Source organism: Protomyctophum bolini (genome assembly GCF_963924005.1).
Source record: "Protomyctophum bolini genome assembly, chromosome: 17".
NCBI classification, from domain to species: domain Eukaryota; kingdom Metazoa; phylum Chordata; class Actinopteri; order Myctophiformes; family Myctophidae; genus Protomyctophum; species Protomyctophum bolini.
In genome coordinates this window covers 24,102,456-24,126,695 of record NC_137878.1, presented here as the reverse complement: position 1 = coordinate 24,126,695, position 24,240 = coordinate 24,102,456, and the positions used below count along the sequence as shown (strand labels likewise).

Below are 24,240 nucleotides of genomic sequence, written 5' to 3'. Positions count from 1 at the left end.
TCTCAGAACAGTTATTTTTGGCGCGGGACACCATCATACAGCTAAGCATAAATTAAGCATCAGTCATTCTGTACTGTAGCCAGTGTGCTGTGGTAGAGCAGTCACTGCAGGCATCTCTAAGGGCAGCCATGAGGGGAGGGGGAGGGAGGGGGGGGCTACCAGCCCTGCTGGGAAACAAACCCACCACCAACACCGATCCAATTGGACAAACGTAGAGCAGAACGAACTCTGGCTATGTCCCTGGGTCTGTCCCTGTGTCCCTATAACTGTGTCAGAGCACGAAAATAGCATTATAGCGTTTGTTCACCACCAAGTGTCACTGTTGCACAGCCTAAGACACAGACAGGCCATGGAGGAGGGCTTGTACAGTACAGTACAGTCTGACACTCAGTCTGAATTTTCCTTTAGTTTCACTTCATTATTCAGACTGAAAGCCCTCCCCACGGCAGCAGTACAGTACAGTACAGTACAGTACAGTAGCTCATTGATCCAACAGCGGTACACTAGTTTGTAGAGTGACACAGAGTCCTCTGTCTAATTCTCTCACTCTGTCTATCATTCACATGCTGCTAGAGGCCATTCAGAAGATCAATATCGATTACAGGTCACTTCAAAAATAAACGCTGCGTCACTAATTCCAACATGCACCGTGATGGGTGAACACACACACACAAACCGTGGTTTGTGTCACTTTTCAAAAGTGAAAAGTTAAATAAAAAAGTAATACAGTAAATGTATAAAAATCACGTGATCATCAAATCATGTGAAGTGAGGGGGGCTCATATATTAAAGTCTAACTCATGTTGATTAGGTGATGTAAAACAAACGGTGCCAACACAAACATTAAAGAGCATTAACAATAAAGAGACAATATGATGTAATGAGGGACAATATGACGTAGATTTTCCCTTCATTGTCAATGGCGTTTTTAAATCAAACATTGAACTAAAGACAAACATTAAACCTGTATATATATATATACTAGAATTTCACGCCCGCTTCGCGGCCACTCAATCCCAGAGTTACTTCGCCACGCACTCCACGCACTCCGCGCGCCGTGTTTGCATGAATGAAACTGTATGTAATCGCGCCTGTGTGTGTGTGTGTGTGTGTGTGTGTGTGTGTGTGTGTGTGACACGTGTGTGTGTGGGGGGGGTGGCTTACAGGCGTGCGTGTGTGTGTGTGTGCATGCAATGAGAAGCCAATGTGAAGTAGCGAACAGTCTAATTGTTTTACTTAGGCAAAAAACAACTATTGACAAACAACAATGTTGATGTAAGTAAGGGAATCGCTGTGTCAGTGATATTTTAAATACAGACATTTAGAAGGAATAAGCAAAATCCAATTGCTCCCCTTCCTTGTTTGTGTCTTCTCCTGCGAGAGCCGAGAGACGGAGAGAACAGATTGTGAATTTCTGAGAGCTGGTGACGTGTGAGCCAGGGCAGTGTTGCCAGGTTTGCGAATTGTAAGCGAGTTGTAGTGTATGTAAGTAGCGTGGTTAAAGGCCTTGTTTCTGGACCTGTTGGGGCAACAGCATAGGCAGCAGTGGTTAGTGTTCCGTGTAGGGAAGCCTCGGGGGTGTGGGTGATTGGGGCGATAATGTTTGTATTAAACAAATGCATTGCCGGCGTGAGTGTGGAAGGGAGGCAGTGTTAGTGCCAGTGCAAAGACTATTGTTTGACGGCTGGTTTTCAGCGTTGGCGAGGTGCGCTTTAGTAGGAGATAGGTCCCGAACACTGCGAAGGGTAAGTGTGTGACGTCACTGCCCGTGTGAGTGTGTGTGAGTGTAGTGTGTAAGATGGTGTTGTGGGCGTTGCAGTAGCGACGTAGCGTTCGTGGCTTTGGGTTTCTTTCAACTTTTGGGTACCACTTTACAAATATATAATAGATAGGAAATAATCACACCCTTGTGAAGTGAGGGGCACTCTCATCATCGTACATCATCATCATCATACATCATCTCATTCGGGCCAATCACAATTTGCGTCCTCACCTTTGTCATCAATGTTTGTGTTATACGTAAAATTACTATGACGTAAAATTGCCCATTCATTGTCAATGGGAATTTAATGTTTGTGCACACACACACACACACACACACACTAAAAGCAGGACATAGGAGGGGATAGCCCTCAAAAACATGACTGAGATTCATTGGTTTGTCAAAAGGAGTTACACACTGCAGTCAGTGTGCATCAGTGTTGATTTCGTCGACTAAAACTATGAGGGAAAATCGTCATAGTCGACTACGTTTTTTCACTGACGAAAACTAAATGGGAACTAAATGAAAACCAAGCTATGATGACTGAAACTAAGACTAAATATATTGACAATTTCGTCAACAAATAAAAACTAGACTAAAATGTTAGGAAGGGACTAGTGGACAAGAGTATAATCCAGTATAAGTCATTTATCACTTGGTTGCATGCTGAAATGCTATTTTCAGGAAGTGTAAAATCAGCCATTAGGACGCCATCAAGGCCCACCAAAATACATTTTAATTGACTAAATCAACTGTAGATTTAGTCGACTAAAACTGCATGACATTTAGTCGACTAAAATTAGACTAAACACTAAAAATTTCAGGTGACGATTTGTTTTTGACTAAAACGGAATGAAGTTTCATTCCAACGACTACGACTAAAACTAAAATAGAATTTTGCTGCCAAAAACAACACCGGTGTGCATATCTTGTAGTCGTATATTAACACACGGTACTAAACGATGCAATACAAGAAGAAACGTTGCGGTGTTGAACATTCCACATATTTGAAATAAATACATCTCCGTAGCTTTCTCTGAACGGCACATTCTGTGAACTCGGGAGTGACATTTCAAGTGGCTGCTATGGCGACGTCGCTGTGCTCAGCTTGATGCTTACAGCGTTTCAATTCAATACGACACATAAAGACATCTATGCAAGTCTCAGACTCAAGGAGAGGCCGTCCATAGGGCTGGCACAGGAGGAGAGTGCGCACGATTCACACATACATCCTGTATGCAACTCACACACGCGCGCACACACACACACACACACACACACACACACACACACAGAAACTCTAATTGATCACATTTATGTGTGCGCACCTCCCACAGCGATCATGAATAGAGGCGGATGAAAGAGAAAGTTGAAAAGGTCTGAGCGAACCACATCGTTCGACCAACAATCTACTTGATCTGAATCTTTAACCCCCACCCCCCCACAAACACACATCACACACATTTTTCTCACATACTAACACCTTCGACTTTTCATTCATCCTTGCCGCCATGCACCGCCACCTTCCATGTTCAGTCTCCATCCTTCAGTCCCACACTCGCATCACATCTCGGTCCATTAATGTCAATCTGTCTGTCTATCATATTTCACCACAGTAGAGCTTCTAAGCCGCACTTCAGTATCTCACCTGTCAGAGAGTCCAGGACACCACATAACGAGATCACACCATCCCCGGTTTGATCGCGGTTAATTCAATTCCCTCCGACCTGCGCAGCGTATAGTATCAGCCCCTCCTGACACGGTCCTGTCTGATTAAAGCAGGGGTGGGGGGTGCCCATGAGGTCCTGAAACACTGATGGTCAATAATTTCACGTTTATCTTTCATCCCGTCACTGTGAAAATATGTCTGAAAGATGCAGCTTAAAGATGAATGTGTGTATGAGATGAAGAAGACGTATTGGTGACATATCTTTCACATACATTGTAAGTAGACACATTAACCACCCTGAGCGGCATGAACGGAGTTCTCCATCCGATCAAAGTAATGCTCGACGCTCAGGACGGAGATTAATAAAAGGACGGAACTTTATTGATATCAAAACCGAGCGGATCGCTCCACAGGCTGGGAGCGCCTGTTGGGCAACAGTCAGTCATTTTCGGTTGGAAATCTAGCTACATCTAGCTACTTCAGCTACATCCGAGAGGGCGCCTGGTGCATCGCTAAATGTGCTCCGTTGCTGCAGATCGCTGGGCGCTCTGATTTAACGGTCCTAATTCTCCTAAATATCCCCGGGCGTTCGTGGTGTTTCAAGATTGACATTATGTCAATCTATTGCATTTTTCATATTGTTCTTTAGAGTACTTATATCATGTTACAGAATGTGATACATAACCCAGCACATTTTATATACATCCAGAGAGACAGACAGACAGACAGACAGAGGAAGGGCCCACAGCAAGAGCTGAGAGCATATATAGCCCCTTTACCAGATATGGAAGATGGGGAATTAAAAACACACATCATGAGCATTTCTCATTTCAGCATATGCACAAAGTTGCATATCACCAGAGAACCACTGCGCAAAAAGCATGGAATACGGATGTGAATATTACAGGAAACTCCCGTTATACTTTCCAACAAACTCCGGTAAACTCCCGAATTGTACCATCACACCTGTATATTACTGTATATATGCCCGCTAAACTTGAGGTTTACGGGCAAATCTAGTGCCCATAATTGCCCGTTAACTCCTCTTTGCACACATTGAATGTCTCTCTGCAGTTCTGTCTCTACTAACAGAGAGCTTAGAAAAGCAGAGAGAGAGCACGTCAGATCGATGTGTTAAGCAACGTGGCTTGTCATGGTGCACGTTCTGCCAACTTGTATTAGTGTGTGTGTACAGACATGCATGGCCATAAGTACTACAGCAAGCACAGGTTGATACCGACCCCAGGTCAACACCACCCATTTTACACACACACACACACACACACACACACACACACACACACACACACACACACACTTCTCTCATTGGTCAGTCGTCTGAATCATACAACCTGTACCTGCAGAGGTCAACATTATGTCACTGCATAGCTCATCTGTGAAAGCGCCGCCCACAAAGTACTCACTACTACTACTACTCAGTCCTGGAAATCTCACTCCAACTCTATTCCCCACACAGAGGTTGTGATAGCCAGAGAGAGAGTAACTCTATTCCCCACACAGAGGTTGTGATAGCCAGAGAGAGAGTAATACGGAAAGAGAGAGGTTAGAAAGGCTGCAAAACATCAGACAGACAGACCTTTGTCGTCATTGCTTGCACAAAACAACGAAATTCAGTTTAGAGCTTCACCACTGGCATACAAATAAATAACCATACTGTGTATCATTAACCCAAAGTGCAATAGTGCTAGTGCAATGTAATAGTGCAAAGTCATGCAATCCTATGTACATATGTCAGTGTACATTTGTATGAATATACATTACATACTACACACACACACACCGCCAGCATTCAGTGACTCTAGCTCCCTGTTCTTCGTGCACTTGCCTGTGTGCACGGATGGCAGTGGCATTGACAAATGAGCCAAGCTCATCCAAATGGCCTGTGATTAGGACACAGTGGCCCATAATCGCCTCTCATTAGCATTTGAAAGTGAGTGGCACATACAGGATCAAAGGCTAGGGGGAAATAGCAATCGCATGTTTTGGTAGGTTTGTATTATTATCGTCATTATTAAACTTAAAAGTACTGGTATCATTAATAGTGGTACTATTTCATGTATACCTTTCTAGTTTGTTCTACTTAATTTGTATACATTTATAAATGTAATAAAAATCACACCCATGTGAGGTGACGGGTGCTCTTATCATCGTGCGATTTGCTCAGACACTATGCGTAAAATTGTCCATTCATTGTCAATGGGAATTTAATTAACTTTGCGTAAGACGAAAATCTATACTAATAGCTGAATATAGGAGGGGCTATAGCGTCCCTCAAAATATAGGCAAATAATATAAAAACTAGAACAGTATTCACTTCACTTAAATCCGGGAACAGTAAAAGACAGCACTTCTGCCAATGCCATATCACAATATTCCGCATTATATAGTCTCATATCATCCAATATCATTGATATATTGTATTGGCAGCCCTAACGACATTAACATTTCAACATTCAACAGACATTTGCCTTGTGAAGTTGTGACAATGAAATCATATTAAATTTGAGGACAGAGTCTCTGCTTTTATCCATGGAGGGACTGAGAGTCGTGTTGTTGTTACAGAATGATGAATTGAACCCTATTGTAAACAAGTGTAATACTTTATGGTGTCGTTCACAGTTAACAGTTTTGTATTGAGTTGAAATGTACTGTAATTCTCCAATCTGTTAATAAATTCATCAATCAAATGAATCAATCATAGCAGACTGTTACACAAAAATCAACGGGTCAAAGTCAAAGATTAATGAGAAATGGTCCTTGTGTTGTTGAAAGATTTGAATATTCACAAAGAAAGAATACTGAACATTAAAGTTTTCATGCAAAGTGCATGACAAAAAGCTCTTTGCCCAAGAGGCTAATGATTTAAATATGAAGTGTACTCATACTGTAGTGTGTGTTGTGCCGGTATTAAAGCACAGCTGAACTCATGGCACAAGTACAGCTTTAATGGTCGAGTGGATCACTTCAAAATGAATACAATCGAACGCATTTAGACCTGAGGACAATTCTACAAATGCCTTCTAAATCCTGACAGTTTTCTGAAAAACCCACGTTTCTATGTTAGTCGTAGTCAAACATTTTCACGTCAAGGACCCCCAAAATTATATGTATTTGGCCGCCAGCCGCCATCTGAAAAATATGTTATACCAGGAACCCCTCCAGCAGCAAAGATTTGAGTTAAAAACCGAAAGAATATATATTCAAAGATTTGCGACACATTTCCACGTTTTTCTAAAATAGCAGATCTACAAGCTCGTAGCGCGGCACTCGCACTATGAGCTTGAAGATCTGCTATTTTTCAACAGCTAAAGTATAACATAATGCTTAAAACACAAAGGGGTGTTCCTGTCCAGAGTGGGCTAAAGCACGGCCCCTCCAGATTAAACATGACTAGACCGATATGAAAATACAACATCTGTGCCAAGTGAAAAGTCTTGGTTTCAGGAGGCATGTAGGTAGCGTGGCCTACATACAGTGTTATGCTTTGTTGACAGGCAGCTTCTGGCCAAATCCTCAGGTTCATGGGAAGAAAGAACAGTGTGATCCATCCAGTCCTCGACAACTATGGCTGCATGGCACGAGGCCAAAACAAACAGGCTAACCACAAGCAATATCACACAGAAACCTTATGGAGAGACACATTTTTGGCTCAAGTCATCTCATTTAGATATTATTTATAGCAAGGCCAACAACAGGGTTGACTTTTTGTCTGTTCACAAATATATGACATACCCGTATGGCTCCCGTCCAAAAATGCTTGGGCATAATAATCAAAAAGTATTGCTGTCCCTCAGGCAGAAATGTGCAAATATAACATGCATGATGTGCATAAATTAATAACAATGTGTGCCGTCTAATATATGTGATACCGGTAGTGAATTTGCATATTCACACAACATCTCTCCACGCATGTGAATATTCACAGCTAATCGAGTGATAGCAACATTTTGCTCATGACTGATGGGGCAAACATTATACAGTAGACATTATACAGTAGACAGTACCGTACAATACGCCATATGAATTTTAAACTACTGTATATGGGTCTGACTCTGCAGCACAACATGGGCTGTTGAAGCCCTTCTTTCTACACAGTACAATCCTCATGTTAATAAAACTCTTGAGTGCAAATATGGAACCAACTGGACCTTTATACGGGAGAGTAACTCTGGGAGTGTAGCAGCAAAAAACCAAGAGGGGAAATGTTGGTCGACTGCCTTTTTTCACTGACAAAAACTAAATGGAAACTAAATGAGAGACCAACATGTTACGAAGGGACTAGTGGACAAAATATCCACTTGGTTTAAATGCTGAAAATAGCAGATCTACAAGCTCACAACACGTCGTGTAAAATCAGCCATTACGACGGTATCAAGGCCCGTCAAATATATATTTTAGTCGACTAAATAAACTGTAGAATTAGTCGTCTAAAATATTATATTTAGTCGACTAAAACTAGACTATAACACCAAGACATTCCAGGTGACTAAAACTAAATGAAGTTTCATTCCAAAAGACTATGACTAAACTAAAATATAAATGTGCTGCCAAAAACAACACTGGAGTGTAGCAGGCAGCCTACAAATGGAACTAACTGGACCCATAAATAATACTCCATTGGTTCCATTGTTTGTGCACTGACTGACTCCCAGGATTCAATTGACGCCCAGCCTTTTCACAGTGTAGCCTTCCATCCTACTACTGACTGACTGTAAACAAGAGTAAAAATAGGCTGCTTCCACCATCACACTAGGCTTTCCCCTACACTACAGTGAGTGAGTCCCGTTATATAATGATCCAAAGCTCGGATGAATGACATCACGGGTAGTCAGTCGTCCAGGCAGCAATCACAAACCCCGTGTGTCCTTTACAATGATGAATCCCCCCCCACCACCACCACCACACAGTGTGGTGTAGTAACATAGAACACAATTATAAAGACAGTTGAACTGAAGACACAGGGTAAAGTCCTGGGTATTTATTTTCAAAGCTGGGAAGTGATATTAGTTTTCTGTATTTTTTGTATACCAGACAGAGATCTGCACTTCCGCGGTTGAAAGAGAGAGAGAGAGAGAGAGAGAGAGAGAGAGAGAGAGAGAGAGAGAGAGAGAGAGAAGGGGGGAAACAGGGGACAAGCCTCGCTTTGACAGCTTCTGCTGTCAGTACAACAGTTCAAACAGTTTACAGCCCAGCTGTTACAAAGAAAATAATCATATCAATGAAAAATTATTGAACGAGGAGGAAAAATGTTTGGAGTGGCGCAGTTACTATAGTAGTGGAGCCGAGTCAGCTGCCGACCCGAAGCTCCGCTCCCTTCTCTCTGTTCTGTCCCACTTCATAAAACACTACTTTGCGTTTTCACTTCGACATGACAGTGTCAGAACCCGAACTCCACACAGTCCACACACACACACACACACACACACACACACACACACACACACACACACACACACACACACACAACCGGTGCACGAATACAAAACATGTCAGAGTGTAAAACTAAAAAGTAAAACATTTCCTAAAGGCTTTTTATAGTTTGGGACGATAATAATAAAGCAGCGCGTCTGCGCGAGACAGACAGACCCTGCCTAGTTGTTTCTCTTCTCTCTCTCAGCCATTTTCCTCTCCCAACAACACACAGCTAAAGAGAGAGCATACATTTACAACAACTGGCACTTTGGTTAAATTAAAAGAAGAAAGAAAGCAATGTCAGCTTAAAAGAACCGAGCCGTACGGTGTGTTACTTACTGTGCGGACCCGGTGTAATGGAGAGTGTGTGAGTCTCTCTCCTCTCCTAGCTTTGCTCCAGCGCCGCTGACGGAGGAAACGTCTCTCCCCTACTACTGATGTCTGGGCTTGCGGTGCGTGTGTTACAGTGTGTGTGTGTGTGTGTGTGTGTGTGTGTGTGTGTGTGTGTGTGTGTGTGTGTGTGTGTGTGTGTGCGCGTGTGCGTGCATAGGAGAGAACCCTGCGTCAAGTTGGACCAGCGTAAGCACTTGACTTCCGGTCGCTGATTTTTCAAAATAAATAACAGTTACTTAAAAGGGAATTCCACTCATTTAACAACATTTTACTGTCATTAATATACATTAGAGCTGTTGTGTGGAAATAATTATTAATAAAGTCCCCTCATTCTGTGTTTTCTATAACTGTAGGTCTGAAAATAAATCATTAACATTGTGAAGTACATCTTGATGACATCATCAATATGTACTTCACAATGTTAAAGCTGCTATAAGCAATAATATGTCAAACATTTCATTAAAAAAAATGTTGGTATTCAGACAGCCAGCAAATGTAGTCTCTCAGTCTCTTTGACACATCCAGGGGCCGCAATCTGCATTCAAAGATGTTCTTAGAAGCTTTGTCATTGGTTGAAAAAAAGAAACCCGGTCGAAATGACTAACCAATCAGGAAATAGACAGTAAAATTGACGGGGTCATCCCTATGTTCCCCAGGTTCTATGTTCCCCACTTACCTTAGGGTTTAGGGTTAGTGTTTAAGGACTTCAGTGTTTTGTACAGAACAAACAATGTTTGTTTTTGCCATCTTTGTTCAAGAGTCTGAGCAATTATGTTTTAGTGTATTTAATGGTAGTGTTAATTAGATAGTTTAAGTAGCCTAGGCAGGCCTAAAGTTCAATGGATTGTTCAAAGACTGAGCATAAATCAGAATTTGCTACTAAAAGTAACACTAAGACTAAGTTGCTAAAATACCTTTATCATACTAGAATTACTGAAAAGCAAAGCTTTTGCACACCTACAAACGACAGGTGTGTAGGAGAGGGTACGGTGCTGCCCCAAAATTGAACAAGGAAAACAGACCGGAGTGCTACTGCTACTGCTAGTGCTATAGGCCTACCTGCCTCCACCTCTTTCAGACAGAAAAGCACGTTTTGTCCAAACACACCCAATGCCTCTATTAACACGTTTTGTAGATTGGTTGAACAAGATATCATGAAAGAGATTAATCAGCCATTTCATGTTGAAAGAAATCTAACGGACAATGAAAAGACGGCATTGAATGAACTCATTAATGACAAAAACATAGTGATTAAACCTGCAGATAAGGGAGGTGGCATTTGCATTCAGGATAAAGATAAATATGAAGCTGAGATTATGTCTCAATTGTCAAAAACGACTGTCTACAAGAAAATTAATATAAAATAATGGCTGGATCACTAATCTGAACATGGCTTCCTATATTGTCAGCACCCAGTCCGCCCGGTGATGTATACACTGCCTAAAATACATAAATCACTTATTGATCCTCCGGGCCGTCCTATTGTTGCCCAAACTAATTCTTTGTTGGCTCCTCTATCTGAATTTGTTGACTACTTCATCAAACCCTATGTACATTCTTTACCAGCATACATTCGAGACTCTACTGATTTTATTAACAATATTTCTGGTATCACTGATTTACCGGATGATGTTATTTTGGTTACTTTTGATGTTGCCAGCCTCTACACAAAGGCTATTATCTCAATAACCATGACGCTACTGTTAATCCGCCTAATAACTTCATCATTGAACTTACAAAATGGGTAATGAAAAATAATTACTTCAAGTTCAATGGCGATTTTTATTTACAGGTGTCTGGTACTAGCATGGGTTCCATTTGTGCGCCCAACTATGCAAATTTATATGTTGGGTTCTTTGAAGAAAAGTATGTTTTTAACCCAGAACGAAATGCACATTTGCACAACATTTTAAAATGGTATAGGTATATAGATGACGTTTTTTGCCTATATCAAGGAACCAGTGATGAACGTCACCTACTTTTGAACAGCTTTAATAGCAACCTACAATACACTTTGATACGCCAGCCAGACACTGCTAGCCCCTCTACCCAACGGCAATTACCGCTGTGGCAATTGCGCCCAATGCAATAATACATACAAAACTTATCATTTTGGCCACCCGCACTCTAGCAAATTGTTTCCCATCAACCGTGTCATTACTTGCGCTTCCACTCATGTCATTTACATGCTGCGCTGTCCTTGTGGTCTAGCATATGTGGGCAAAACCACTAGGAAACTGAAGCTAAGGATAAGCGAGCACAAAAGCTCTATTAGAAGAAATGATAGAGACTACCCAGTGGCGGTACATTTCAATGATCACAAGCATGACATATCTTTACGTTTCTGCAGCATTGAACAAGTTGATCCGCCACACAGAGGTGGCGATCATGATTTGCTGTTAAAGAGACGTGAAGCATTCTGGATCTTCACACTCCAAACATTGGCACCTAGAGGCCTTAATGATGAACTTTTATTAAATGTCATGCTGTGATCTTTGATTTTATCCTTTAGTTTGCTCCATATAGTTTGTAACTTATTGTATTGTTGTTGATTTGATTTTGTACCTGGTTTTAACCTCTTGTAAACTGTTCCCTTTTCTCTTTCACAGGGACAGTTTTTCATGAAGTTTCAACCTGCAATATGTTGCTTGATCATGATGCTTGTATACTGTATTTAACAATATTACCATTTGTATACTGTCATGATTAATTTGGATTATAATGTTTTTTTCTTATTACTTTTCATGGGTGTATTGAGTTCTTTATATGACTTTTTTTGTTCTCATTTAACCACATGAGTACCTGTCACCTTAAGTTGAGTGATGTCATGTAATTTTGTTTGTTCTGATAGGCTTACCTTTAGGCCAAACAGCCTACAAAAAGGATGCTTTCTCATTTGTGTTCATAAAGATAGCCTGATGAAGGCCGAAACGTTGCTATTTCCCTAATAAATGGTGGTCACTGCATTTGAAGACAGTGTGCGGTTGTTTTCCTTGTTCAATACTATAATTACTAAAATTACTAGGTTATAGGTGTCTGGTTTAGGTTTATTCTAAGTGGGGAACAAAGAACCTTTTTTGCATGGTGGGGAACATAGAACCTGGGGAACATAGGTACGCTCCCAAAACCAATTACAAAGCCTCTAGGAAAATCTTAATTTGAATGCGACCCCTAGATGTGTTAGAGTCAGACTACATTTTTTGGGGAGCGTTCTACCCATTGCTGGCTGTCTGAATACCAAAAAAAAGGTCTTTACATTATTGACTTGAATGATTTTTTTCAGACCCCTTTAAGATTTGTATTTTATTTGTATTAATGAAACAAATGTTGGCCCCGGGCACCTACAGGCTCCTATAGTCCGAATGTTAATACATTAGTATTAGTTTTGACCCTGCAAGAAGAAGGAATAGGAAACAAAAATGAAACGTTTCAATTTAATAGCAAATTAATAACATTAAAGGTATATTCAGTAATTTCACTTAATTCAAATATCACATATTTTTTTGTTTTGTTGTCATAATCCTCCCTACTATAGAGTGTGCTGACCATATACCCAGTTAAAAAAACACAGGTTTTGTTTTTTGCTATAGGTGGCCCCAGCCTTCATCCAATCAGGATAGAGAGGGGTCTTCCGCCAATCATGATCGAGCGGGGGCGGCCCTTGGTGTGTGTGCTGTTGGCCTGTCGCGTGTCCCCCCACTGTAGTGCGTGCATGTGCACAGCTTGTTACCGGGGCGGACCGAGGGGTTTTCCAAATCGCCCAAATCACTGAATGCTCCTTTAATCCCAGCCTGCTCCCACCATAGACTATTAAAAGGATAGAGACTGAACCGTAGACCGTAAATCCAGATCACCCCTAGATCTCCATATATGGAGTTGGCCTGTTTTGACATCACAATGACGCGCAACCTCGCCCTTAATTAGCCAATTGATCACACCTGATCACCCCCCCCCCCAACGGGCACTGTTCTAGTATTTTTTTATACCGACGTAATCATTATCAAGTTTGCTGAATGATGCAGCAGAGTGGTGATGATGGGCATTATCACAAACAAACAGCCTCTTCTTGAACTTCAGTAAAACCACCAAAGGAGATCATTGTGAATGTATGAACGTGATCTGGCAGTGACTACAGGACTTTCATGGCCAATGGGACACCAGCGGAGAGCGTGAGCACTTTCTGTGGTACACATCACTGTAGACTTGTCATCATGGACAATGAATGCAGACAGACAATTTGTCAAGGAAGATTATAGGCAGCGGCCGCAGAATGCACTTCAGACAGCGGGAGAAAATTCAAGGTCCCACAGAAGGTCGTGAAATATGCCTGCATGTCAACTACTACCCTAATCTCTCAAGACAGCGCCGCTGCCTCAACGCCACTGCCTTAAACATGTAGTGTTGTTAGTAGGAACTAGAACTGCACTCAGCCGAGTGCCTACTTGCACTTTGCACACAAGTAGGCAATAAATGTCCTACTAGTGCGCAAGCAGAACGCGCAAGTACTGTCGACCGTGACGAACTTTCAAATCTCAGCCTCTCTGTAAAACATTGAAATGAAATACTAAATTGGGTTATAACTGGCTGTCAATGACCAGTTGACAGCCAATATTGGGTTAGCCAAGTTGAGAAGTAGTATATTGTGGTCACTTGGGTTGTTTTATGCGTATGCCGTGGTATTGGTTTTGAGTGTGACGTAATGAAGATATGTATCAATGGCGGGATATAACTGGCTTTCGATGGTGACGTAATAAAGCTAGGTTTCAGATTACATACATATATACATAGAGGCATTAACTTTAATCCACCAGACACTGAAACATGTCTTTATTACATCACCATCGAGAGCCAGTTATACCCCGGCATTGGTACATTACGTCACTCTCAGTATATGTACAGTACCACGGCATACGCATCGAAGCGCCGGATAAACCACATAAATAAACCATAGTTATTAGAATATCTAGAGAGCGGACGGCACCCCCACCAATTGGAATTGCATTACGGAACCTGCATTTTGCGTTTTGTTCTTCATCCTACAGCAACACTATGGTAAAGTATTGTAGTGGCGGGAACTGTAAAAACAGCAGCAACATAAGAGATAAAGCCCACACCTGTGTGAAGTGAGGAGGGGCGCTCTTATCGTGCTATGATTAGGTGATGTAATGATGATGTAAAACAAACATTAAATTATCTTTATTGTTAATGGGATTTAAAGGAGCATTCAGTGATTTGGGTCATTTGGAAAACGCCCCGGTAACAAGATGTGCACATGCACGCACTACAGTTGAAGGACACGCAACAGGCCAACAGCACGCACAACAAAGCACGCCCCCGCTCGATCATGATTGGCGGAAGACCCCTCTGGATGAAGGCTGGGCCACCTAGCCAAAAACGAAACCTATGTTTTTTTGACCCCAGGGGTTAACTGGGGACAGGGAGGAACTCCTTATATGGTCAGCACACTCTATAGTAGGGAGGATTATCACAACAAAACAAAAAAATAAGTGATATTTGAATTAAGTGAAATCACTGAATATACCTTTAATGTTTGTGTTAGGGATTAGATGACGTAAATTGTCCCTTCATTGTCAATGGCGTTTTTAAAACAAACATTGAACTGAAAACAAACATTAAACCTGTATATAGGAGGGAAAAAACAGGACGCTCAAATTGACTTTTTCCTTGTTCCCCAGCTACGAAAAAGCAACACTCACATACTGGTATTTTGGGGCAACTGAGCTAACACGCTTGGCACTTCTATTTTTTTATTTTAGTGAGCCTATAATCAAAGTAGAGATGACAAAGACAAATATGCAATATTATTATTTTTCATCTAGCCCTTACTTTCTATATCCGTGGACCGGAAGTCAAATGCTTATGCTCGTTTGACTTGACAGAGCCGTCTGCAGCGCACCTTTTCTGTCTCTGTCTCTGCGTGCGTGCTATAAATATGGAGCAGGCTGTGCTACTCCTCCAAAAATGAGAAGAGCAGAACAAACAACTACAAGCAGTTCCAACAGCATGTTCACAGTTCACCAACGTCACGTGACACTGACTGGCAGCAATTAGATTGACTGTATATCAATTTAAATACAGTAGTGTGTCCACTATGGCAGGGTTCTCAACCTGTATTTTGTAAAAAAAAAAGTACATAGTACACATAGTACACATGCATAAACCTTTCTTAATGATTATATCTGGTTTCAGTATATATATAATATATATGATGTATTTTCTCTATTATTAAGGTTATTGTAGCGGTCAATTTGTATTGGGGGTGGGGAGGTGAGTGAGTGATTGAGTGAGTAAAGCGTTATTCATAGTCTAATATTTTCAGTGGTGAGGTGACCACCGAACTACAACATGACGTCACTGAGCCGTGGTGAAGAGCAAACCACCGCTCTCCCCAGCCCTTCTCTCTGTTTTTACTCACCACCGCTCCACGTTATTACAGCTCCGGTGGTCACCTCACCTCACCGAAAATCCAGACTATGAATTCAGTATTTTAGCCGTGACGTGAGCGCCCCCTCCAGAGATACTTCCGGGTCCTACTTTTGTGTCGCTTTTGTGTCCCCATAGAGTTATACTGTGACACTCCGTCTGACTAATTCTGAGACGAAAACAACCACGAAAGTCTCATTTTAACGCTTTCCTCGCAACAACAAAGCTGCTGCTCTCCCAAATCTGTCTGTGACCGGCCGCCTGCCCCACACGGAATACTATCGCCATTTTATTTCATTGTGTCAACTAAATCCTCATTAATTACTTGCGCAAGCAGAGCGCGCGAGTAATAATTTCGCCCGGTCTCTTCAACGTGACAGCGTGTGTATAATATAACATAATATGTTAGCTAGGTATATATATTTAAACTAAAACCATAGCACCACCATTAGCCTTTTCATGTCACGCACAATGGACATGGAATCAACATGGACTACAGGTCAAGAGGGTAGAGGTCAACATGGACTACAGGTCAAGAGGGTAGATGTCAACATGCCAGAAAGTCATGACGGACTTTTCAAGGTATACAGATAAGACATCTGAGAGAGACAGAGACAGAGAGAGAGAGAGACACACAGAGAGATGAACAGACAGACAGACAGACAGACAGTCAGATGACAATGACAGCGTGGATGATCTCAGCTGCATGCTGAGAGTGGCTGTTCTCAGAGAGAGAGAGAGAGAATGACATGTAGGCTAGTAGCTATGAAACGCTTGTGAAATCAATTTCATCATCAGCGTTATGACTTCAATTAAAGCCAATTAGTCTAAATTCAAGTCACTTAACTACTTTTCTATTAATTGAGAGGACTTTTATAAGCAATGCAGGTCTACTGTTACTCAGAACCAATGTACTTCTTGTCATAATATTAGTTTGTGTGGCTATAGAAATGTGGTTTCTACATGAGAAAAAGGACATGACCACAAAATGTGTCGTCTCTCTCTCTCTCTGTTGACCCACGTTGACCCTAGTGATTCAACGCATGGTATTCAATGGCCCAAACCACACCAAAGGGTCGAGACGGTTTTAGCGTTAACTCCTTGCAACCGTTTGGACCAAAGGAGTTGCATGGTGACCCTTTGGTGTGGTTTATAGGGCTTAAGAGGTACAGCCTAGGCCTACGCCCCCCCCCCCCCCCCTTCTAAACCTTCCCGACACGGGTGACCTCTTCCAGATTTCCAACATGGCCGCACCCTCCTCCTCCTCCTCTTGTCAAAGGGGAGGAGGAATGGAACCTGATTCGCTGCGTGAGCCGCCGGGCGCACGAGGCCACGAGTGACAGAGGATCCCCGTCAGTCGCTCCATAAGTAGCCCATTGTGGTGTGCTCTTATTGTGCAGCCGTCACATGTACGGCAGACAAAGACGCACGGAGGTAGTTTACTCAACGGAGCCAGCTAGGAGGCTATAGCGTTACGTCCATGGCCTGGATGGATGGATGTGTGGAAATGAAAAGATATGTTCTGTTGTTAGCGAGCAGGAACTCGAAGGTTCTTTACAAAGAGCTTTACAATGTAGTATTGTAGTGTATGGGTGTGTGTATGCGGTTCAATATGAAATGCTATACTTCCTGTTGTCCTCTTAACTTATGCCTATATATGAATAGTTCAGACATTAGTATGCTATTCAGTGTCAGTCCAAATAGATAGCCAGGCCAGACAAATCTATCTATCTATCTATCTTACTGTCCACACAAAGATAACCGAGGCAAATTCATTCCAGTGCAATCACTGTAAAATTATTAACAATTTCTTTTATTTTCTCTTTCCAATACACCCAATATGCACACACACACACACGCACCCAATATGCACACACGTGCACACACTCGCACGCAGGCAAGTGTGTTTGTGTGTGTGTGTGTGTGTGTGTGTGTGTGTGTGTGTGTGTGTGTGTGTGTGTGTTCACTTGCGGTATACAGTTATACAGTATGTCAGTGCATAACATAAGTGCACATCTGGTGTATGCTGCAGAAACAACAGAGTGCCATTCCCAGGAGGAGAGCAGATTCCTGAAAGGTTGGGTTACTTACTCCCTAGTCCCTATTTCCTAGTCCCTACTCCCTAGAGACTTACTCCCCCCTATCCTATAGAGATGTGCATTTGCTCTTCGGTACGGGAGGTATGATAGTAAACACACGCACGCAGCCACACACGCAGCCACGCACGCAGCCATGCACGCACGCACACAGCCACGCTACTACTATACTATACTACTGTATATATACTTGTGCTGCTACTTACCAATATGTAATGTATAGTATTGAATGTCTTTATTGATTAATTGAGTACAATGGACTATAATGGAAACAAGTCCCTGTGGCTTTTTGTGTTATTCTTTTAGCATAACCTTTGACTGTCCTACTGTTAACTGTTAATATACGTGTTAATAAAGTATTCAATCGATCAATCAATCAATCATTTTGAGCTTCCTTTTTGAGCATAATCCAATCTCTCATCGTCGTTCACCCTAAGAACACCGAGTTGGATCAGGAACATGACCTTTAGTCTTCACAACGCAAAAAAGCACAACACAGTGAGCATTAAAACACTCAACCACTTCAGATAAATAATGTATTTGTGGCCTTTAAGAGCAGCAGCTCCCGTCCCGAGAGAATGTTTCAATGATTTCTTTATTTTATTTTATTTTTTTCCATGTGGGCTTGTCTGTGTGGCTGGCTGGGTGATGTGGTGAAGAGTGACAGGATTTAAAGCAAGTGTGCAAGATAGTGGATAAGTGAATGTGTGTGAAGGGCACAGAGAGCACCTGCATTATTTATATTGATGCGGTCGTACTGCGGTGTCACTCGCCGTGCCTAGCAGATCTACAAGATCACAACGCATTGCATCATACGACTTGTTGTGAACTTGTAGATTGGGCAATTTTTGTCATGCGACACTGCTGTTCCAGTAAGTATAAAGAAAAGGATTTAGCCTGCTTAATCCCAGGCTTCTGAGCTACTGAAGGGATTCTGCTTTTTCTTTTTATATATATATATGTACTGTACTGTACATTTTCACCCGTGAAAATGTGGCGCAAATTTGGAATATATATTCTTTCAGAGCGAACGTTTTGAACTAAAATCTTTGCTTCGGGGGACGGGGACAGGGGGACAACAACATATTTTCAGATGGGGGTCGGAGAGGCCAAATAGGCTACAGACAATTTTTTGGGGTCCTTGACATGAAAGTCTGAGAACCACTGACATAGAAACATGAGGTTTTTCAGAAAATCGGTCTCGGGTCGAAATGGGTTAAGATGTACAGTAATACATTTCTTCGTCATCCCAGGTGGAAGGATGAATATAAAGTACAAGGAAAGAAGGAGTGGGTGTTGTATAAAGCGTGTCAGTTCCACACATCCGTAACTAAATCCACTATGGAGTATAGATCTACATGTGCGGAAGTCGTAAAACCCAGTCTGTATTCCTTACTTACGCACAGTCATCATTGTAGTAGGTTTCAAGCAGTGATGGAAAGTAACTAAGTACTTTTACTTAAGTACTGTAAGTACAACTTTGAGGTATTTGTACTTTAATTGAGCATTTCCAATTTCCAGTACTTTTACTTCTACTCCACTACATCTCAGCGCCAACATTTATACTTTGACTTTACTACAATTATTTGAAAACTTTAGTTACTAGTTACTTTGGCGATTTTAAGTTTGATTAGAAAACATACATTGGAAAATAGCCGATCTACAAGCTCACAATGTGTCGCAACGCATTGTGAGCTTGTAGAATCGTGGTTGTGTCCTTTCTAATTAAACCTTCAGCTTCTTCACATTTACACACCTCCTGTTTTATTACAGAAATCCATGGCTTACCACTGCCCTTCCCAAACGTAATCCAACAGTGAACCTGCCATTATCTCTCCAACCTTTTCACACCTGAGTCTGACAGCATAACGAGGAAGGAAGACAAGGCGTGAGGATTTGGATGCACAGAGAGCTGCCTAATCTGGGCATTAACAGCAGCCAATTGAATCAAGACGTTTTCCGGCCAGGCAGATTAAAGAGCTAATCCGGAGTGTCTTAATGTGAGCTCTAGGAAAAGTCCAGACCAGATCCTAATTAGACGAAAGGAGAAAATGCCAACGAAATGCATGGATCGCTCTGTGGGAGAGATGTTATTATTATACCTGCATATGAACACACACTAAGCTCACACAGAATGTAATTATCTCTCTGTCTCGCTCGCTGACGACGAGAGATCTTTGAAAGGCTATATACTGTATTGTTGCTACCTCACTTTGTTCCTTTCTCTTCTTTCCAAAACTATAGGAGATCATCAAACAAATATGCAACATGTTGTGAGTCTTGTAGATGGGGCCACTTTAAATGTCTAAGGCCTCACTCACACTGTTGCAACATGTTGTGAGTCTTGTAGATGGGTCTATTTAAAATGGCTAAGGCCTCACTCACACTGTTGCAACCAAGGGGCCAGCTATGCACTCCAATGTTGAAGCGCTGGGCCCTAGTGGTAAGAGGAAGGACTGCAGGCGGACCCGTGGATTCTTGACGAGGAAACCCCGTGCGCCCAATGTAAAGCCCAGGTGCACTCTGGGTGCACTTCCGCATTTGGACACCAAAATTTGGTGTCCAAATGCGGAAGTGAAATGCTGAATCAGCGAAAAGACGGTACTTCCGGCAGCCTTCCGGGTGCTTCAAAACGCCACTGAGCAACTTCCACTGACATGAATAGCGGAGGGGGCGGAGCTTCGCGCTAGTTTAGTCTCCATCCTTTTAATACTCTATGGTTGCAACAGGTTGTGAGTCTTGTAGATGGGTCTATTTAAAATGGCTAAGGCCTCACTCACACTGTTGCAACAGGTTGTGAGTCTTGTAGATGGGTCTATTTTAAGTGTGCCAGAAAGGTGCAGGTCATCATCGCAGATCGCACTAGGAAAAATAATGCTATCATTATAGGGTGTGTCAGGGAGCAGGCCATGGGTGTGTCACATCTTGATGAAGGAAAGCATGTTGGTTATAATAATAGTAAAAGTTTTAACCACAAGAGAGAAGAAAGTATGCAGTCTATTCTACCACAAAAAAGGTCGTTCCTAATAATGAGCCACTCCCCTCACACTCAACACTTGTATGTTGGAGACTTTAATTATTGACCAAGGGAGGACGACTCTCCAATATGCTTGAGTGCACTGCACACACACAGACGCACACACGCACACACACGCACGCACAGTGGTGAGTGATACCAGCACACAGATCTGTACAGTATGTTCTCTCTAACACAGGGTCACCACGGAGTCAACTGGATAATAGATGAACCAGGGAGAGGCGGCCAACACAACCACAGGGACTCGCCTTACACTCTGCCTGGCTGTGGTTCTATCTCACTGTGCACTATGTTGGCACACCACACCAGATTCTTTCATGCCCCATGTCCCATCTCACCTTCGACGGCCAGGCTATCCCCTTCTCCTCCTCAGTCACAAACCTGGGTGTCAGGTTTGATCCTCACCTGACATTCAGTGACCACATAAAACTTCTATGCAGAACCGCATTCTACCATCTCAAAAACATCTCCAAACTCCGCCCCCTTCTAACCCAGTCAGATGCAGAGAAGCTCATCCATGCCTTTATCTCCTCTAGACTGGACTACTGCAACGCCCTCTTCACTGGGATTCCTGGCAAACATATACAGAAGCTGCAATACATTCAGAACAGCGCTGCCAGGGTCCTGATGAAAGTCTGCAAGCATGACCATATCACACCCATCCTCTTCACACTGCACTGGCTCCCCGTTACAGCCAGGATTCACTACAAGGTCCTGCTGATCACTTACAACTGCATAAACGGACATGCCCCTCCATACCTACAGGAACTAATCACCCCTCCAAAAACATCCTCCACCCGCACCCTCAGATCTGCAAACAAACTCCTACTCCATGTTCCCGATACCAAGCTGCGCACCATGGGGGACCGGGCCTTTTGCTCAGCAGCACCACGTTTGTGGAATGGCCTCCCCATAGACCTGAGAGTGCCACAGACTGTGGAGTGTTTTAAAACAGGCCTGAAAACCTTCCTGTTCCGGAAGGCCTTTTTATGCTGAACTGTTTTTTCACTGTTTTTGTTAAACCTGTTTTTAACCTTTTATGATATCATATGTTTTTAAACCTTGTAGCACTCTGAGATTCCCTGTGAATGAAAAGTGCATTATAAATAAAATTAATTATTATTATTATTATTATGACTGTGACTGCACCGTACCGTATACGCCTGGCTGTGTGGTTCTATCTCACTGTGCACTATGACTGTGACTGTACCGTACCGTATACGCCTGGCTGTGTGGTTCTATCTCACTGTGCACTATGACTGTGACTGTACCGTACCGTATACGCCTGGCTGTGTGGTTCTATCTCACTGTGCACTATGACTGTGACTGTACCGTACCGTATACGCCTGGCTGTGTGGTTCTATCTCACTGTGCACTATGACTGTGACTGTACCGTACCGTATACTGTACGCCTGCCTGTGTTGGTCTATCGGTCTGCCTTTCTTTCATCTTTGTTTCTGCCTGCGCTGTCTTACAGTTTGTTTGTCCATGTCTGTAACAGCGCGGAACTGTTGATCTGAGGTATAGCCTATAGTGTCCAATCCATCTAAAAGCTCACACAACGCATGCAGTGTGTTGTGTGCGGAAAAAGTGCAACACAAATATAGCGGTGAAACTATTAATTGAATGATCACTCAATTGGTCGATAGAAAAGTGTATCAAATCAAGCTTCGGTGACTGAACAACATACAGCACAGTTTAGTGATGCGTTATGTCAATATTAATTGTAGCATGCGTTAGTTACAAATTTGCCAAAACAGGAATATTTGGCTTTGTTTCTACATTATAAAATGAAAAGTTGTGTTTCTTTACTGCCGGGTCAACATCAGAAGCTCTTTGTTGTATTAATTTCACCGTCATTTTACAGTCTAAAGAGGTCTAAAATAGGAATTCGTTGGGAAGGTTAAGTGACAGCCATGCTGGTGGACTGAACCACACCATGCATCGATTACCACACGTTCCGCTTTCATTAATCAATAGTACTGTGTCTTGGTTCGTGACCGCCATCATTAGCACCTCTACACCGCTGCTGCATTTCACCTCTGAGTCATCCTGCCATTCATCCTTTTGCCTCACACCACTGTTGATCTCCTCGACTACCTACGAATTACCTACCTTTTTCCACTGACGAAAACTAAACGGAAACTAAAAGCTACGATGACTAGAACTACGTAAGAGTAAACTAAATATACTGACAGTTTCGTCAACAAAATAAAAACTAGACTAAAATGTTAAGAAGGGACTATAGTGGACAAGAGTATAAGTCAGTATAAGTCATTTTTACACTTGGTTGCATGCTGAAAATGCGGTTAGAATAAAGTCCTATTCTATTCTATCCTATCCTAGCATATTTTCACATGTATGTTTTAAAATATGGCCCACTCCGATTTCTTCTACAGTATACTTTGTTGTCTCTTAAGAGACAACAAAGTATACATAACATTGAGATGAGTTGAGGTGTGAGTCGTATAATGGACAGCCTTGTGGAGACTATAGGTTATATAATGCAATGCTCTCTCCTCATTAGTACATTCACTTAAAAAACAATAATCAATACAATAGATACTAGTGATAATTATGTTGCATGTGTTGCAGAATAACAACACACCAGAGTCCAGACCACCTGAGATGAGGCATCGTAATCAGAATCTCGTTCACAATAATAACTGCGTGCTTCAAGTGCAACATATCCGCCAGCCCTGAGCTGCTCTAGACAATTGATTTGAACAGCCTTTTAAGAACTCTGATCAATAACGTTGTAGTCTCATCAACAGTATGCCTGGCGAGCGGGAGGCCTGATAACATTGTGGCTTTACAAACACTCCCAGCAGCACCGATCAATGGACCTGATTCCCTCGTGACAGAGTGTCTTTCTATAATGCCCGAGTTTTGGCATGAGTTGAGAAAGCTCTTTTAGTGAGAGAGCTGCTGAAAGCATTGCTGCTGCCTGTGGTGAATGGTGCATTTATATAGCGCCTTTATCCAAAGGCGCTTTACAGAGATTGTGCATTACATTCACCCATTTACACACACACATTCACACACCGATGGCGGGGGAAACCATGCAAGGCACCAAACCTGCACATCGGGAGCAATTAGGGGTTCAGAGACTTGCTCAAGGACACTTCGATGGAGGAGCCCAAAGGGATCGAACTTGCAACCTTGCGTTTCCCATCTTCTAGTCACTCTACCGCTGAGTCACTGCCGCTGTGCTTAAGGATGCTTGCACGCACGTTTGTGTGTGTGTGTGTGTGTGTGTGTGTGTGTGTGTGTGTGTGTGCGTGCGTGCGTACGACGTGCCCTCATGCCACAAATTGGCTCCCAAATTGGACATGTCTGGCATATGAAAATTGCGTTCTATTGTATACGCCACCACTTACTGTATATAGGAGCAGCGGCAGCAGCA

At 42.4% G+C, this 24,240-nt stretch overlaps 1 protein-coding gene across 2 annotated transcripts in view; it reads right to left on the bottom strand.

The window, feature by feature from the left end:
• Window positions 1-9,316, bottom strand: part of atxn1a (ataxin 1a) — a 155,901-nt gene extending 146,585 nt beyond the window's left edge. For both annotated transcript variants that reach the window (XR_013965581.1, XM_080786757.1), the window contains exon 1: window positions 9,204-9,316. The gene's annotated coding sequence lies outside the window, so the exon portion shown is untranslated. The remainder of the gene's footprint in view (window positions 1-9,203) is intronic.
• Between the last annotated feature and the right edge of the window lie 14,924 nt (window positions 9,317-24,240).